This window comes from Mustelus asterias, unplaced genomic scaffold (assembly GCF_964213995.1).
Source record: "Mustelus asterias unplaced genomic scaffold, sMusAst1.hap1.1 HAP1_SCAFFOLD_228, whole genome shotgun sequence".
NCBI classification, from domain to species: domain Eukaryota; kingdom Metazoa; phylum Chordata; class Chondrichthyes; order Carcharhiniformes; family Triakidae; genus Mustelus; species Mustelus asterias.
This window is the reverse complement of record NW_027590207.1, coordinates 59,815-66,460: the sequence shown is the minus strand read 5'-3', so window position 1 is coordinate 66,460 and position 6,646 is coordinate 59,815.

Here is a 6,646-nt window from a genome sequence, read left to right as displayed (position 1 = left end):
AACAAGGGGGAGTGTGTACAATTATAGGCAATAAATGCATAACCCATGTCACAGACGAGTCCTATAACATTACACAGGTCATCAATAGCATCAGAGAACAAATTGATAGCTTGAGACAGGGAACCAAGAAAGGAAGTGACTGGCTTGAATGGCTAGTGGGGGGTGGGGGGGTCCTGGGAATCTTACTTCTTACATGGATTGGTCATACTCATTTCAATTGTAATTGTCTGTTGTCTAATTGTTGGATGTCTAAAAGTCTGTTGCAAGGTGATGGTGACTAGAATTGTGCCAGGAGCCAGTGTATACATCGAAGAAGTAACCCCGATGAAGATCCCCGAAGACATCAGAAGAAACGAAGAAGGGAAGAAGAAGAACAAAGAATTATGCATATAAAAAGTGCTGGTCTAAGGATTAGTGGAACTCCTAATTCGACCAAAAGTTGGGACTGAAGTAGGATAAATATACACATGGGTAAACATATGATGGTTGCCGGGCACACTGACAGTCACCTGGGAAAGAGACATTAAACGGGCACTGACTTTCAGTACAGACAGCAACCTGAGATTAAAACATAAAGGACAGACAGCTATTCAAAGTTAAACATGCAGGAATCAAGTCCTACAGGAAGCCAGCCACGGCTTAACGATAAGGACAATAGAGGAGATAACGAGATTAGCTACAAGTGGGATCGGGAATATATAACAGCAGTGAAACCAATTACTGTAAATTACTATAAGAATAGGCCGAAACTAAAAATCATTGATAGCCACTGACGTGGGAAATGTAACCATTCCTAAGACAATGTGATGTTAAAATGTTTATGTCTGTATCGGTCGGCATTTGTCTATAACGATGTGTTAATGATCGATCACCAACTTGATTACAACGATGTGACAATGGCTAGATGTCCGGTCCATCGATTGTGTAAAGGGTATAAAGATGGACTGCTCCCATTGTCTCATTGAGAGAAGGTTTTGCAGCTTGTTAGTGCCTTTTCTCCACGAAGCTTCGTTAAAATAAATCTGTATTCTTGAAAACGTCAAGTCTGACCGAGTGGTTCTTTCCCCACAACACCAGTCTACATCAGTGCCAGTGCTGCTCAGATGACCCGAATAGAGCTGTATACAGAGCGCGAGCAGTTAGCAGTCTACACTGGTCTACATCCGTGCCAGTGCTGCTCAGGTGAATCTAATAGATTTGTATACAGAGAGCTAGCAGTTCGCAGTCTACACCAGTCTATATTAGAGCCAGAGCTGCTCAGAGGACTCCAATGAACTACACAGAATGCCAGCAGTTAGCAGTCTACACCAGTCTACATCAGTGCCAGTGCGGCTCAGATCAATCTAATAGAACTGTATGCACAGTGCTAGAAGTTATCAGTCGACACCAGTCTACAACAGTGCCAGTTCTACTCAGATGACCCTAATGAGCTGTATACAGGCTGCTAGCAGTTAGCTGTCTACACCAGTCGACATCAGTGCCAGTGCTGCTCAGCTGACCCGAATGGAACGGTATACCGAGTGCTCGCAGTAAGTAGTCTACACCAGTCTACGTCAGCCCCAGTGCTACTCAGAAGTCACTAATAGAGTTTTATATAGAGTGCTAGCAGTATGTATTCTACACCAGTCTACATCAGTTCCAGTGCTGCTCAGAAGACTCTGATAGAACCATATACAGCGAGCTAGCGGTTAGCAGTCTACACCAGTCTACATCAGTGCCAGTGCTGCTCTGATGATCTAATAGAACAATATACAGAGTGCCAGCAGTTAGCAGTCTACACCAGTCTACGTCAGTGCCAATGCTGCTCAGAGGACACTAATGAATCTAATAGAACAAGAAACAGAGTGCTAGTATTTAGCAGTCTATACCGGTCTACATTAGTGCCAGTGCCGCCATGCTAACTATAATAGAGCGGTATACAGAGTGCTCGCAGTTAGCAGTCTACACCAGTCTATGTCAGCCCCAGTGCTACTCAGATGACACTAATAAAACTGTGTACAATGTGCTAGCAGTTATCAGTCTACGGCAGTCTACGTCAGTGCCAATGCTGCTCAGAAGAGTTTAATAGAACTGTGTACAAAGTGTTAGCAGTTAGGAGTCTACGCCAGTCTTCATCATTGTCAGTGCTGCTCAGAAGATTCTAATAGAGCTGCATACAGAGTGCTAGCAGTTAGCAGTCTGCACCAGTCTACGTCAGTGCCAATGCTGCTCAGAAGACTTGAATAGAACTGTGAACAATGTGCTGGCAATTAGCAGTCTACACCAGTCTACGTCAGTGCCACTGTTGCTCAGAAGACTCTAATAGAACTGTGTACAATGTGCGAGCAGTTAGCAGTCTACACCAGTCTACTTCAGTGTCAGTGCTGCTCAGATGATTCTAATAGAACTGTACACAGAGTGCAAGCAGTTAGCATTCTACACCAGTGTGCATCTGTCCATGTTTAGCTCAGTAGACTCTAATAGAACTGTATACAGGATGCTAGCAGTTGGCAGTCTACACCACTCTACATCAGTCCCAGTACTGCTCAGATCACTCTCCTGGTGCTGTTTACGGGGTCTGAGCAGTGAGCAGTCTACACCCGTCTCCATCAGTGCCATTGCTGCTCAGAAGACTCTTATAGAGCAGTATACAGGGTGCTAGCTTTTAGCAGTCTACATCAGTGTCAGTGCTGCTCAGGTGAATCTAATAGAACTGTATACAGAGTGCTAGCAGATCGCAGTCTACAGCAGTCTACATCAGTGCCAGTGCTGCTCAGATGACTCTGATCGAGCTGTCTTAGAGTGCTACTAATTAGCAGTCTACACCAGTCTACATCAGTGCCGTTGCTGCTTAGATGACTGTAATGATGCTGTATACAGAGTACTAGCAGTTAGCAATCTACGCCCGTCCACATGAGTCCCAGTCCTGCTCAGATGACTCGAACAGAGCTGTATACAGAGTGCTAGCAGTTAGTAGTCTACACCAGTCTAAATCAGTGCCAACGCTGCTCAGATGACTCTGCTAGAACTGTATACAGAGTGCCTTCAGTGTGCAGGCTACTTGAGTCTGCATCAGTGCCAGTTCTGCTCAGATGAATCCAGTAGAGCTGTATGTAGAATGCTCGCAGTTAGCAGTCAACACCATTCTACGTCAGTGCCAGTGCTGCTCAGATGACTCAATCCTGCTGTATACAGGGTGCCAGCAGTTAGCAGTCTACACCAGTGTCAGTGCTGCTCCGATGGCCCAAATGAGCTGCATACAGGCTGCTAGGAGTTGCGAGTCTACATCAGTGCCAGTGCTGCTCAGACGACTCCAATAGAACTATATACAGAGTGCTAGCATTTAGCAGTCTACACCAGTCTACATCAGTGTCAGTGCTGCTCAGCTGACTCTAATAGAGCGATATACAGAGTGCGAGAAGTTAGCAGTCCGCACCAACCTGCATCAGTGTCACTGCTGCTCAGTAGACTTTAATAGAACTGTGTTCAGTGTGCTAGCAGTTAGCAGTCTACTCCAATCTACCTCAGTGCCCGTGCTGCTCAGATGTCTCTAATAAGGCTTTATGCAGAGTGCTAGCCGTTAGCAGGCTACACCAGCCTACTTCATTACCAATGCTGCTCAGATGTCCCTAGTAGAGCTGTATGCAGAGTGCTAGCAGTTCGCAATCTACATGAGTGCCACTGCGCCTCAGATGAATCTAGTCGAGCTGTAAACAGAGTGCAAGCAGTTTGGTGTCTACAACAGTCTACATCAGTGCCAGTGCTGCTCAGATGACTCTAACAGATCGGTATACAGAGTGCTCGCAGTTAGCAGTCTACACCAGTCTACATCAGTGCCAGTGCTGCTCAGATGACCCTAATGGAACGGTATATAGAGTGCTAGCAGTAAGCAGTCTACGTCAGCCCCAGTACGACTCAGAACACACTAATAGAGCTTCATATAGAGTGCGAGCAGTAAGGAGTCTACACCAGTCTACATCAGTTCCAGTGCTGCTGAGTTGACTGCAATAGAACTATATACAGCGAGCGAGCAGTTAGCAGTCTACACAAGTCTGCATCAGTGCCAGTGCTGCTCAGATGACTCTAATGGAACGGTATACAGAGTGCTCGCAGTTAGCAGTCTGCACCAGTCTACGTCCGTGACAATGCTGCTCAGAAGACTTTAATAGAACTGTGTACAATGTGCTGGCAGTTAGCAGTCTACACCAGTGTCAGTGCTCCTCAGATGACCCTAATGGAACGGTATACAGAGTGGTAGCACTTAGCAGTCTGCATCAGTCTACGTCAGTGCCAATGCTGCTCAGAAGAGTGTAATAGAACTGTGTACAATGTGGTAGCAGTTAGAAGTCTACACCAGTCCACCTCAGCGCCACTGCTGTTCAGAAGACTCTAATAGAACTGTGTACAATGTGCTAGCAGTTAGCAGTCTACGCCAGTCTTCATCAGTGTCAGTGCTGCTCAGAAGATTCTAATAGAGCTGTATACACAGTACTAGCAGTTAGCAGTCTACACCAGGCTACATCAGTACCAGAGCGGCTCAGATGCCCCTAATAGATCTGTATATCGAGCCCCAGCAGTTGGCAGTATACACGAGTCTACATCAGTGCTTGTGCTGCTCAGTAGACTCTAATAGAACGGTATACAGGATGCTAGCAGTTAGCAGTCTACACCACTCCACATCAGTCCCAGTACTGCTCAGTTCACTCTAATGGTGCTGCTTACAGGGTCCTAGCAGTTAGCAGTCTACACCAGTCTCCATCAGTGCCATTGCTGCTCAGATGACTCTTATAGAGCTGTATACAGGGTGCTAGCTTTTAGCAGTCTACATCAGTCTACATCAGTGTCAGTGCTGCTCAGGTGAATCTAATAGAACTGTATACAGAGTGCTAGCAGATCGCAGTCTACAGCAGTCTACATCAGTGCCAGTGCTGCTCAGATGACTCTGATCGAGCTGTCTGAGAGTGCTACTAGTTAGCAGTCTACACCAGTCTGCATCAGTGCCATTGCTGCTTGGATGACTGTAATGATGCTGTATACAGAGTGCTAGCAGTTAGCAATCTACGCCAGTCCACATGAGTCCCAGTCCTGCTCAGATGACTGTAACATAGCTGTATACAGAATGCTAGCAGTTAGCAGTCTACACCAGTCTAAATCAGTGCCAGTGCTGCTCAGAAGAGTTTAATAGAACTGTGTGCAATGTGGTAGCTGTTAGCAGTCTACACCAGACCACGTCAGTGTCAGTGCTGCTCAGATTATTCTAATAGAGCTGTGTACAATGTGCTAGCAGTTAGCAGTCTGCAGCAGTCTACGTCAGTGCCAATGCTGCTCAGACGACACTAATCAAACTGTATACAGAGTGCTAGCAGTTAGTAGTCTACACGAGTCTTCATCAGTGCCAGTACTGCTTAGATGACACTAACGGAACTGCATATAGGGTGCTAGCAGTTTGCAGTCGACACCAGTGTACATCAGTGTCATTGCTGCTTCGATGACTGTAATACAGCTGTAAACAGAGTGCGAGCAGTGAGCAATCTACGCCAATCCACATCAGTCCCAGTCCTGCTCAGATGACTCTAATAGAGCTGTATTCAGAGTGCAAGCAGTTAGCAGTCTACACCAGTCTAGATCAGTCCCAGTGCAACTCAGATGCCTCTAATAGATCTGTATGCAGAGTGCAAGCAGATAGCAGTCTGCACCAGTCTACATCAGTGCCAATGCTGCTCAGATGACTCGAATAGAGCTTCATACATGATGCTGGTATTTACCAGTCGACACCAGGAATCTGCTCTGTTATTTATTAAATTACAAATGCAAAAATACATTACACTTTCCAAATACCATCTCACAATAATAATTTATAGCGATATAACATTATCAACAATAATCTGCCCGTTTTTAATTCAATAGCACAAACAACATAGCACAGTAACAAATAGCCCATTTGCATTGCCAGTTATCCACAACACAGTGTGTTGTGGCTAACCAACGTGCCGGCAGCGTGTTATCCACAACAACCCTCTGGCGGTACTTCAGCTCGAGGGTTACACTTTACGGATTTTCAGCCGTGTCTGGTGCGCTGGGGGAGGGGGAGGCGGGGTGTGTGGAAAGCCACCCCTGTGCTACTCTGTCCAGGCCTTCATCAAGTTGGAGGGAGCTCATATTCCAGCAGACAACCTCAATGCTTGATTACAGTCGTTACAACTCATAAACTCTCAACTGAGCTTTAAATCTTAACTGACCATAAGCTCTTTAACTGAAAGCAGACCAGAGAGAAATGATGGCCTCGTGGTATTATCGCTAGAATATTAATTCAGAAAATCAGCTAATGTTCTGGAGATCAAGGTTCAAACCCTGCCCGGGAAACGGAGGAATTTGAATTCGACAAAAAAATCTGGAATTAGGAATCTACTGGTGACAATGAAACCATTGTTGATTGTCGGAAAAACGCAATTGGTTAACTGATGTCCTTTAGGGAAGGAAATCTGCCGGCCGTCCCCTGTCAGGCCTACACCTGACTCAGAGCCACAGCAATGTGGTTGACTTTCAGCTCTCCTCCAAGCACAACTCGGGAAGGGCAATAATTGCTGGCCAGCTAGTGACGCCTATCACCCAAGAATGAATTTTTTAAAAAAGGAATTCAGTGGCTGTTAATCCGCTTGGAAGGCTA